Consider the following 13,781-nt stretch of genomic DNA (forward strand, 5'->3'; position numbering starts at 1 on the left):
AAAATGGTTCCAGAATATACTATTGCTTATTTCTTCCAAAGATAAAGATAGTTTTTGCATCAGTAGCCCTTCATTCAACCTCTTGCTATGCACATTACTAGTAATGCTGTTTCTACTGAAGACTTTAGACACTTCACTGGGATTGAGGGTTGAGTTCATAGTAGGAAATATGCAAATGCTTGACCTTGGACAATGCAATAGTAATAATAATGATAATAATAATAATAATAATAATAATAATAATACAAATGGCAATGTTAGTAATAAAATCAACCATAATAATAATAAAATAAAGAGATGAGGTAACAGGCTATTTGACTTCAGTAGTCTTTTGCCATGGTAAATATGTTTGTCTCCTACTTAACTGTACTCTCATTTGATTGTAGTTTTTTTTCCATCTACTGGCTTGTTTTTGCTGAAAACAATTTCAATTGTTCTTTAAATTAAGTGACTGTGGTTACCCAAGCATTGCACAATGGGGGATGGCTCAAGACTAGAAGAGAAACTGAAAGGACTCCTTTCCCCTCCATTAGTAACTTCTAGGCAGCTCAGAGATTTCCTTAGTTTTTCTTCAATCCCCCTCCAAGGTTTTCTCCTACTTTTTAATCCATACCTGTCCTTACCAATTACCTCTGATGCTTTTATCTTAAATGACCAGATTCTGTCTCCATACATTTTTCATCATTTATACTTAAAGTAAACACAACTTTTATATTGATCGTTATTGTTTCATGCTTATGTATATGTGTATGTGTGTTAGAGAGACAAAGAGAGAGAAAGAAAGAGTGAATGAGTTTGAGTATACATGTCTTGTGGTGTACATGGTGGTCAGAGGACAATTTTGAGGAGTTAGTTCCTTTCTTCTGTGAAGGATTCCATGGGTCAAATATGGGGAAGACATCAGACTTTGTGTGCCCAGGGATTACATTCTGAGATATTACAAAGGTACAATTTTTGGTTCTTTAACCCAAATAAACCTGGGTTACCACTAAAATCTGCCATTATTGTTCACCTGAAGTCCCATAAAACATTTGACAGACATTAAATCGTCTCAACATTGTGAGAAAAGTTCAAAGGGTACAGTGTAGATGCTTCCATAACACATGCAGGAAGTCTATTTTGTACCTACCTCTCTGCCCTGGGAGATCCCTCTATTTGTAGCCTTCATACATACTCTCTCTCTCTCTCTCTCTCTCTCTCTCTCTCTCTCTCTCTTTCTCTCTCCTTTGTGTGTGTGTGTGTGTGTGTGTGTGTGTGTGTGTGCTGTCGCTCTGTATCTCTGTCTCTCTGTCTCTATCTCTAACTTTTGGAGGGCATGGGAAATAAGGATGGAGGAGTGTTCAAGAAAGTAGCAATAGTTTCCCTATGAAGACAGATACTTGTGCTATTTCAGTTTTCCACACAAAGCCTCTGAAGGATCAGCTAACTTACTTAAGGAGTCTGTAAAACTAACACTGGACTTTGCTCCTAGTACATCATCAATGCATGCACAGAATATGAATAAAATGATAACTTAGAAGAACATGGGTTTTAGCTTCCTGTAAAACTTTGAATCTAGGAGCTGTGGAGACATGAGTGTCATATCATCTCAGGCTCTTGTGACTTCATGTAAGTCCCATCATTCACAAACTCTTCAAAGTTCAAAAAAGTCATTTCTCTACAAGATTGATATGAAGTTTTAATAAGATACACAAGCAGGTTTGTTTTACTGTTTGTGAGACAGGAATTCACTATTTAGCCCTGGCTGATCTGGAACATACCATATAGACCTGGTTGGCTTCAAAACCATAAAGTAGCTGAGTCTGTTTCCCAAATGCTGGGACTAAAATTGTGATTACCACACCCAGCTTCAAATAAAGTTTTTAATCATAACCTGGAAAGTAGATTGCAAGTGTCATTCAACACAAAACATTATTATTTCCAGAGCAATACTCAATTCTTTTCTTAGCACACAGATTTGAATCTGCAAGCCTGTGCATTCAGGAGGTAATCCAGCGTGTGTGACCTACTTCAAAGGCTTTGAACTAATTGTAATCAGGAACATAGACAGAAGCTCATAGATTTCAAGGAAATCTTTTGAAGTTTTTAGCCTCCAGAAGCTTCTCTAAGACACAAACCAGGGTAAATTTTCTATCTGATAATTTCGAGGTGTTTGGAATGACGATAGAGGGAGGGTCCATGAGCAAAAGTGAGAATCTGACACATCTACATCCCTAAGCCATTGCTGCTTTAGAAAACCCACATTCTACCCTTAAATCTGGGAGGTTTATGTCACATTGCCCACAGAAATATATGCTGAGACTTTCTTTCATCCTTATCTCTGCTGACAGCATGTCATTCTGAACACAGAGGCTAAAAAGCACATGCACAGGGCACATTTGGCTGTTCTTTCTACATATTGCTTGCCTCCCCTAACATCATGCAAAGACTCTGAGCAAAAAAGTCCAGAGCTGTTTGGATGTTACTCTGACCATAGTGTTAGCAAGAGAGGAGGGTGCTATCAGTGGACTTGATGAAGGAGGAGGGTGGTTAACTGAAACTGAACACAGATTTGGTGTTTGTTTCTTTGAAGAGATGTTGGAGAAGGCCCATAAACAAAAGCCAAAGAGCAGCAGCTTCCTTTATGTGCTTACAATTGAGCTCTGAGTTTATAGAAGACTGTAAACTGGTAAGCAACACAATTAGTGTTGAAAGATATAGTCACTGCAGAAGGAAGTGACTGATACTCCAGTTTTGTTGTTTCAACCAAAGTGCAGCAGAAACAGGAAGTACTGAACTCACAGGACAAGGTAATAAAACAGTAAAGAAATATTTGTTCATTTTGTCTACTAAATTCATTTTTGAATTTTTATGAAAAAACAAACAAAAACATAACAAATACACACACACACACACACACACACACACACACACACACACACACACACATTTTCCTGGCTGCTTTGCTGCAAAAGCCTTTAGTCGTGACAACAGCTTTATGTTGGGACAGACAAAATCCTAGTCACACATTCAAACTTCCAGTCAGACCCTCAGACCTCAGTGCCATCATTGCAGAGCTGCAAGCTACTCTTCCTGTCCCAGGCTGAGAAGAGGGACACCTGGAGTAGCTATGAGTCCATGGCAAGGACTAATCACTTGCTTCACTGGGAGTGTCTCACCTCTTGGTACTGTCTCTTAAGGTGGAACTTTCAGGACCATGAAATATGGTAAACTTCACAGGTCTTAAGACAACCCCAAACAGCTCTATTTTGAGATTTCCTGTGCTTGTATCTACTTTAACATGCTGACTAATCTGCCTACACACATGGCCCTTGATGTGCTAAAGCACTGAGGAAATAAAGAAGATATAAAAATGTAGTGAGCATGAAAAAGGGGGCCAAGAAAAGAATTTTGTGTGGATATCTGGGCTCTCCAAATTCCCTCTTGGAGAAGACAGGCAAAAATCCTTAAGAAGTATGCTTCCTCAGTCCCTGTTTCTCATTGTGTCATACTTCAGAGCAGAGACACTAATGCAGCTCCAGTGCATCCGTTACGGACTCCGCAGGCCCCACCCATCCTCCTTAAACCACTTTCAAGCTTAATCTTTTAAGCATATTTCTTATTCCTGCTGCATGGTGTGATAGAGTTCATGATTACTGGAATGACTGTATAGCTGAGACAGCCCTGAAACACTTGATTTTGCTTCCTGTAACTTGTGAGTTGTCTAATTTCAGCATGATCTACCATGCTCAGTCCTTCTGTCCTCAACTGTTGATTGTGTATTTATGTTTATTATTTTGGTGAGAAGTTTTATTCTAGTTCATTATCCAATAAGCTTAGGGATCCTGCTATTAAAACAGGCAAACTTATGTCTGGTTCAATTTAGACCTTAGCTCTTTGTAGCAAACAACTCTCACTCATTTTAAGAAAGATATTGGAGTGTAGTAGCCTAATTTTCAAATAAGCTCAACTGTAATTCATAGGCATGAAAATAAAATGGAGTAGCTACATTGCTAATGACTAATTTACCACAGAACAAAGTTTGGAATCCCAGAATCCACATTGAAAACCTTGATGATATTTGTTCTAAGCCCTTTTTTTATGAGTAGTTTTCATTTCAACTCACCACACATTGGAATCAGCTGATGTTAGAGCTGCATTTCCAGACTGCAATCATGGGCTAAGAAACAGCCACATTCCAGGAATTCTGAAGGTTTTCCATGCCACACAGGAACTACTGAGGGACCCAGTCTTGAGGACTGAAAGAACACTCACCTATCAGCTCCCCCAGTGAGAGACTAAGACCGTGGAACTACTCATTTTCTTAAGGTCACTACTTTATCTACAAAGAGCTCTCATAGGCCTGTACAGTTCCCATATCCCTAATGTCACACTAAGGTCACAGCCTTGACTGTTGGGTGCTTTTTTCTTATCCCAGGTCTCTGTCTTGTCCTGTATAGTGAACCAAATAAACTTTGGAGGGAATGGTTTATTTCACTTCACATGTTACTCCTAGATGTTAAAGGAATACTGTACAAGAATTTAAGTGAATTCTTAAAGCAAAAACCACAGAGAAATGATCTTTCTTGATTGGTCCTTGGTTCAAGTTTATCTATTTCTTTCCTTCTTTTTCTACTTTTTCAATAATTTATTTAATAATTCATCACTCTCTCCACTCCTAACACCCATGCCCACACAAACCCCTGCCCCATTATCCCGTCTCCATTTACCCAGAGAAGTGGGAAACCTCTATGGGTAAGAATCTAACCTGGCACCTTCAATTGCAACAGGAACATCTTCCGCCTCTCAGCTAGACAAGAATGCCTTGCAGAAGGTAAACGACAGTATAGCAGCAGCCTCCTCTCCAATTCTTAGGGTACCCATAAGACAAACATGCTGCACATCAGTTAAAAAGGTGTACGGGGGCATAGGTTTAACCTGTGCATGCTCTGTGATTGGTGGTTCAGTCTCTGTTAGGCCGCATGTCCAGGTTAGTTGACTTTGTAGTTACCGTTGTGGTACCTTTGACCCTCAGGAGTGATTTTCTAATTCCACACTTTTCCACAAGACTCCCCAAGTCTAGCCTAACAATTGACTGTGGGGACAGTACATCCGTTTCCATCAGTTAATGGATGAAAGCTCTCAGGAGACAGTTATTTTTGGCTCCAGTCTGCAAACTTAACAGTATCATTGAGAGTGTCGTGATTTGGCTCTTTCCCATTGGCTGGGTCTCAGGATATGGCAGCTACTGGCTGTCCATTCTCTCCATCTCTGCTCCATCTTTATTCCTTCCCAGATTGTAGGCTGCACAAACTTTTGGGCAAACGTGATACCGGTAGTTTGGTGTCTATTTCTTTCCAGGGCTAATATTCACCTATAAGCGATACATGCCATGTGTGTCTTTCGGGATCTGACTTACCTCACTCAGGATGATATTTTCCAGTTCCATTAATTTACTGAAATTTTCATGCTGTTTTTGTTTTTAATAGCTAAGTATTATTCCTTGTGCAGATATAACACATTTTTTTTCATTTTTCAGCTAATGGACATCTAAATTGTTTCAAATTTCTGGCTATTACTAATAAAGCTGCTACGAACATAGTTGACCAGATCTTCTTACGATGTGGTGGAGCATCTTTTAAGTATAGGTGCATGAGTTGTGTAGCTGAATCTTGTAGTAGAACTTTTGCCAATTTCCTGAAAAATTGTCAAACTGATTTCCAGAGTAGTTATAAAAATTTTTATCCAGCCAACACTGGAGGAGATTTTGTCATGCTCCACATCCTTGCCAGCATGTACCATTACCTAAGATTTGATCTTAGCCTATCTGATGGGTGTAAGGAATCTCGGAGTAGTGATTTGCATTTCCCCAATGGCTAAAGGATGTTGAACATTTCTTTAAAATTCTAAGCCCTTCAAGACTCCTCTTTGTAGAATTCTCTGTTTATCTCTGTACTTAAATTTTAATTTTGTTATTTGGATTGGGGTCTAACTTCTTGATTTCTTTATATATTTTGGATATCAGCTCTCTGTCAACTACAGGGGTGGTGAAGATATTTTTCCCATCTGCAGATTCTTACTTTATCCTATTGACAGTGCTCTTTGCCCTGCAAAGGTTTCAGTTTCATGAGGTACCATTTATTCATTGTTGATCTTAGTGCCTCAGCTATCTGTGTTCTCTTCAGGAAGTTGTCTATTGTACCAATGAGCTAAAGGCTATTCCAACCTTTCTATTCTTTTAAATTTTGTGTATCTGGTTTACGTTGGGCCACTTGAACTTGAGTTTTTTTCAGGATGATAAACATTGATGCATTTGCTTTCTTCTACATGCAGATATCCAGTAATACCAGCATCATGTGGTGAAGTGGATCTCCAGATTTTATTGTATGGTTTTAACTTCTTTGTCAAAATATAAGTGCCTGTAGGTATCTAGGTCTAATTATGTTTCTTTGATTCAAGTCGATTGATCTACCTGTTTCTACACTAATACTATGTCGATTTTCTATTGAAGTCAAGCAGCTGATACCTCCAGAAGTTCTGTTATATTACAGAATTATTTTATCTACTCTGTACTTTATGGGTTTATTGTTTTTGCATATGAAGTTGATAATTATTCTTTCAAAGTCTAAAGAATTGTGTTAGAATTTTTATGGGAACTGCATTGAATTTGTAGAGTTATCTTGGCAAGATGGCCACTTTCACAATATTAACCCTATCCATCCTTGGGCAGTACTCTTTAAAATTTTTAAAAGTTAAAAATCTTTTAAAATTATTTTCAATAATTTAAAGTTCCAAGCAGTGTTTAGAAATTAGAAGTTCTTGGTATTGACTTTTTTTTTTTGACAAAAACTATGCTACATAATTTCTTATCAGAGGAATGACCCAGAACAAATATTTCTAAGTAAAACCCAAATGCAATTATGTCAATCCATGTTGTGTAATAAAGTCTGCATTCTGAAATTCGCCCATGAACTTCTGGACGTGAAGGAAATGTGAACTCACCCTTCTCTGTATAGCAAGTGATAAGGCAAACATTGCTACACAATGAGACTCTTCTCCAAAAGCACGACAAACATATTGTGAAGGATAAGTACATTTAAGCTACATATGCACTCCAGAAAAAGCTGTACAACTGGCAACATAAAGATCAATATTACTTAAGAATCCTCTCCAAAGCCTGATGTTACTTTGTATAGATGGGGTCTACTGAAGGATTCTTCAATGCCTATCATTCCTATGAGTGCTCTTCAGCCTCACTCTCTCTCCACAAGGAAAACTGGTGTGAAAGGTCTCCTGAGTGTCGTGTCCTCTGTAGGTGATCACAGCTTCACTTTTTCAAATGATGACAATGGTCAAGTCTCAACCAGAAAGAAAAGCTACATATCTGTCTTCCAGGTGGAACTTGGATGCATAACTGTAGTCAGAAAGTCATTGTATGCGGATCAGCAAGTCAAATTGATCTTCTTCTATAGACTGAGTTTGAATCTAGGTTGGCCCTTGAATCCTGACTCTACAAAAGCAAAAACAAACAAAGAAACATCCAAACAAACGAAATGTAAACTGCACATGGTAAGCAAATAAACAATGTTTTTTTTTCTTTTATGCCCATAATGTATGCTTTTAATTAGAATATGCCCAAGAAACTAATACAATAACAAAAATCACAGAAATCCAAGAATTTAGCAATAGGCACAAATATATTAAAAGACAAACTGACCCAAATTAAAAGAGAAATATTTAAGTTGCATTAAGTCTATTAAATGCATGCCTAATCAATAAATATCTTCCCCCAAAGTCATCTTCAAGCCCCATTGTTAATTGATAACTAAATTTAAGAAAATAAAATAGAAATTCTTCCAAAATCTAAACTTTCAAAAATACAAGAATGACTTCTAAAAATTCCAAATAAGCGAATACCAGTGTTTTCTCCATGTCATAGACATACAAGTGTTGGTAATAACAGCACATACTGTTAATGAAAGCACCTAGGAGGCAGAGGTAAGAATATTTTTGTGAGCTTAATATCAGTCAGGTTAACATAGTGAATTCAGTGCCAGCCAAGCTTACAAATTCCTTGTCTCAAGAAAAAAAATAAGCACACAATAAAATAAATAAGTTTTAACGAGAATTTTATAGATTACATCCATAATAATAACATGTAAAATTGTAAATGTGCAGCTCAGGCTACACATTGAATTCCAGGTCAGATAAAGGACAAGTGTAAGACTCTGTTTCAAAAGAAAATTGGGCACCAATGGAAGGAAAAGCCCTTGGCCCTCCCAAGTCTGGACCCCCCTGGTGTAGGAGTGTAGGGGGATGTTACAGGGCAGAAAGAGGGTGGTTGGGAAGGTGAACAGATTAATAGAGGAAGGGGAGAGGGATGGAATTTGGGGCTTATGTCCAGGAAACCGGGAAAGGGATTAACATTTGAAATGTAAATAAAATATCCAATAAAAAATGAAAACTGTTTATTTATTTATTTATTTTATGTTAAAAACAAAAATTATTTTCAAATGAACACATACTCTTAGCAGACAGGGCTATACAAATTGGATAATAGAACAAAGAACAAATGTAATATCTCCACATGTAGAAGATTAACAGTCAAACAACGGCAAATGCATTCATCTATGGATAGAACCATAAATATTCAAAAGGTAGGTTGATGGATTCAATTCACCTGAACAAAGTATCCAGTTCCCCATTTGAGAACAGAATCTGTCAATCCATGGGTTATGACTGGTTTCCCAGTACCAGACATGAAAACTCTTCTCTACAGTGGGCCCCATGACAATCAGAAGTAATTTTTGCTTACTTCCATAAATGTCATGCTATTATTCCACAAGGGTGTACATCTTGGCTGGGAGGTTGATATTCTAGCCCTCATGGTTCATAGCTGCATATGAAGGTTCATAGATTTTTCCCTCCTTTTCCTATATGTCATCTTCTGTCACTCTGTACACAGTCCAGCAGCATGAAACCTTCTGTGTGTGTTCCAAATTGATTTCTCTATATGACCTAAGCAAAGTATTCAGCAATAGAATATTATAATATTGTTGTGGTGGCAAATCAAAAGCAAAAGCATTACCCTTTGTTGCTTTGAGTGCCTCCAGGAACTTTCTGTCCAAAATCTGGCCCAGGCATTTTTCTTTGATGGCTTCTAGCTTCTGGAATAATCATTATCCACCATGAAAAGATACCTCTCTTAACCTATGGCTGTCAGTATTGAGGGTGCACAAGTTTCATTCTACCAACACTCAGTCTTGTATAGGCATAAGGTTCATGGGACATTGGCCCCTGATTGGAAACTATTGGCTATTGAAAAATGAAAGGAGGAGGGGTCATCATTGTTTTAATTTGACTTCCTTCAAGTAACCATAGCAGCCTAAATGGACAAAATTTCTCCACCTCTGCTCTGTGTGGATGCAGGGATTGGCCTAACTGGAGCAGTAAGCAAATGACGAAAAGACATACACATGGATGGCTACAGAAAAGCTACTTAGATCAGATGGACTGGACTCTCTGAAACAAGAACCATTTTTAAAGGAAAAATTAGTGTTTGCTATTTTCCTATAGTGTCTCATTGGGTATATAGACCACATTGAACGATATACACCATGTGCTACAATAGAAGGTCAACGTAAAATGAATTCAATGGCACTTTCACAAGATCTTTGTCCCACAATTCCTTAAATATTGGAACTTTTTTTTTCTTTCTTCCTTATAGGCCGTTTGCTTATGTATTACAGACTCTGGTTGTGTATATAAATGTAGATGGCTCTGTGTCTACTTGTGTTCCTTTAGAGTTTTCATTACTTTTTTGATTCTGTTCCTTTGCTTTGTCCAGTTCAGATATTTTTATTACTGAACATAATTTTATTTCATTATTATTATCATCTTGATGTCAGTTTGTATACTAAAGAGAGAGGAGAAAAAATTATATTGATTTGAGAGTGTAAGGGAATTGGGACAGAACTGAGAAATGTTCATGTGGAATCATCATATGAATGTATACTCTTACAAAACTTGTTTTAATACAAATATACTTGAAATAATAAAACTTCTTGGAAAAGTAAAGCCAGTTTTAAATGCACAGTACATTGTTGAGCTCACAGAATGTATTCACTGAATCTCTGTTATAATATTTAAAAGAGAATGAGGAGTTTGCTACTCTTACAGCAGATCAGAATTTATTTTCCAGCATTGAGTTGGTTCACGAACACCTAATACTAAAACTTCAGGAGATCTAGTAGCACATTCTGGCCTCTGCAAGAACTCACACACACACAGCATTTGAACAAAGACATACCAACAGATTTGTAAATGAAAATTTAAAATAAAATATTATTTGATCTAAATGTATACGTTAAAGCTACAAGAATCGACAAATGGGACCTCATAAAACTGCAAAGCTTCTGTAAAGCTGTAATGACATTGTGATTAGGACAAAACAGCAACCAACAGATTGGAAAAAAAGATATTTACCAATACTACATCAGAAAGAGGGCTAGTATCCAAATTATACAAAGAAGTTAGACTCCAGAGAGCCAAATAACACTATTTAATAATGGGGTACAGAGCTAAACAAGGAATTCTCAGATGAGGTATATCAAATGACTGAGAAGTACCTATAGAAAGGTACAATGTCCTTAGTCATCAGGGAAATGCAAATCAAGACAACTCTGAGATTCGACCTCACACCAGTCAAAAATGGCTAAAATCAAAAACTCAGGTGACAACAGATGCTGGTGAGAATGAGGAGAAAGAGAAACACTTCCCCATTGTTGGTTGGATTGCCAGCTGGCACAACCAATCTGGAAATCAGTCAGGAGGTTCCTCAAAAAATTCGACATTGTATTACCTGAGGGCCCAGCTATACCCTCCTGGGCATTTACCCAAAAGATGCTCCAACAAACAAAAAAGACACACGTTCCACTATGTTCGTAGTAACCTTATTTATAAAACCAGAAGCTGAAAAGGACCCAGATGCCGTTCAACAGATGCTATAGTCCATCTTACAAAGGGGAATTAAATTATTCACAGGAAAAATTAAGATTAAGTTTGGAGGAGACTGAAGGAATGGCCATTCAGAGCCGGCCTCACCTGGGGATTTAGCCCAGGCATATACAGCCATGAAAACTAGATAATATCTACGAAGTCAAGAAGTACATGCTGACAGGAATCTTATGTAGCTGTCTGCTGAGAGGCTCAGCCATAGCATGACAAATACAGAGCCAAATGCTAGCAGCAAACCATTGAATTACAAACGGGGTCTCTGTTGGAGGAAGGAGGAAAAAAGTTAAAGGAGGAAAGGGAATAACATTTGAAAGGTAAATAAAAATTATCCTGTAAAACAGGGGCAAAAGAAGTCATATAAGTAGTTAACTGAAAAATAATTTAAAAAAGAGTAGAGAAAATTTCTACACCTACAAAAACAATACATAATTTTTGGGAAAATTAACAGATAAAATCTCTGCAGTTTGATACAGTTTGATGCAGAAAGGGTTGATAACTGTTAAGTCAATATTCAATAGAGTGCTAAATTATGTGTTATTAATTGATTTATTTCAGAAAATGAATAACTACACATTGGGAACTTGTTATAATATGTAGTCAAAGGTTTTGAATACAAATTATATGTGTGTGTCTCTACGTGTGTATATATGTATGTATATATGGATATTTTCTTACAATTCAAAGACTGAAAAGACTTATAAGCAATGAGCATATGTGAACGGATTTTTGAGAAGGAAAAGATCTGAGTGACCAAAAGGTACATGAACATATGGTTGGTATCATTAGATCTCAGAGAACTAAGACAACCTCAATTCATCCAGATGATTAAAAATTCAATGCATTGATATTACCAAATGGTAAAAGTAAGGGGTAACTTTTCAAAGTTTCTTATGAAAAAAATCTTCACAGGAAAACAAATATAGCTCTGTATGCTTAACAAACAGACATAGATAGATAGATTAGACAGATAGATAGATAATATATGTGTATTCACTCACAGTGGATAACATAAGATTTTTTATTGGATAGTTTATGTATTTACATTTCAAATATTACCCATCTTATTATGAAGATGCTCCCCTTCACACCCATCCACTCCTACCACAACACACTGCCGTTTCCCTACACTGGGGAAAACAGCCTTCACAGGACCAAGGGCTTCCCTATTCATGCCAGACAATGTCATCCTTTGATACATATGTGGCTGGAGCCATGGGTTCCTCCATATGTACTCTTTGTTTCGTGATTTAGTCCCTGGCAGCTTAGGGAAGGTCTAGTTGGTTGATATTGTAGTTCTTCCTATGGTGTTGCAAACCCCTTCAGCTCCTTCAGTCCTTTTTGTAAATGCTCCAATGGGGTCCATGTGCTGAATCTGATGGTTACCTGAAAGCATCCTCATCTCTATAAGTAAGGCTCTGGCCAAAACTTTACATGAAAGTTTTATTCAGAATTGATAAAACTTAGAAATACATATGTTCACCTCTGGACGGAGGAATATCACTGTTATTTGTGAAACAGGCAAAGTGCTGATTAATAAAAAGAATTAACCACTGATTTGTGAAAAATGTTTGAATTGGCTGACACTCAGTAATAGAAGTAAAAATAATACAGAGAAAATGGTGTCAAATTCTCACTCTGAACTAGGACATACAAATTTGCATTACAAGACAACATATGTTTACTTGTCTGGAGTCAGGCAGGAGAGCATCAAGTAGAATAGTCTTTAATGTTTCCCTAAAATGTTTCCTAAAATGTTTCCCTATTAGGGATTGATGACTCTATTCGTCCTACTTTTATTTGTATGATGAAACACCATGATGAAAGTAACCCTGAGAGGCAAGCAATTATTTTGTTTATATTTTCACATTTTAATCCATCACTTAAGGAAATCAGAGGAGAAACTCAAACTTGACAGGAACCAAGAGGAAGAAGCTGATGCACAGGTCAAGTAAGGGTGTTGATCATTCGTTTATTCTCCATGGCTTGCTCATCCTTCTTTATTACAGAAGCTAAGATCACTAAGCCAAAGGTGGCACCCTCATCTGACTGCCCCACACACATTATTTGCTAATTAATAAAATATTACCAGGCTTACCTACAGTCAGATCTTATTAAGGTGCATTCAGAACTGAGGTTCCCACCTCTGATATGATTCTATTTCTATTCTATTTTAATAGATATGAAACTACTGAGCAAAATAGTGATTGAAGGGATGTGTATATGTGATACAACTCTTATTTCCTATGACTTACTGAAGATACATATTGTTACATATACACTCCAACTTTAAGTTTAATTTTTTTAAATGTCAAGTTAAAAGACACAAAGAAATTACAAGTCAGTAAGCATTTCAAAAACAATGTTCATGAGGACATTACAAGTGACTGTAAAGCATGATACTGACCATAATGACTTGACAAAATCCAGCAAATGTATAGATATGAATGTGAATCATGCGATAGAACATACTATTAGATCATTAATAATTTTTGAGTTTTATCATTGTAGTATTACTCTGTCAATGTAATTGCTTCTCTGTAGAAAAAGTTTTATAAATAATTTATATTATCATTATTATTATAGGACAGGCTCAGATGCCTGTTGTGACATCAGTTGAGAGATGGAAACATGATAATCTGGAATTCAAGGGTAGCCTGGCTGATATGAATACCTATATCAATACAAAAAAGAATAAGTGTTTAATATACATTTAAAGATATAGAAGACAACTCAGAAAATTGCTAACTATAGACACCATATTAATAAAACTATGGAATTGTTGGGGA

Source organism: Rattus norvegicus, chromosome 4 (genome assembly GCF_036323735.1).
Source record: "Rattus norvegicus strain BN/NHsdMcwi chromosome 4, GRCr8, whole genome shotgun sequence".
NCBI classification, from domain to species: domain Eukaryota; kingdom Metazoa; phylum Chordata; class Mammalia; order Rodentia; family Muridae; genus Rattus; species Rattus norvegicus.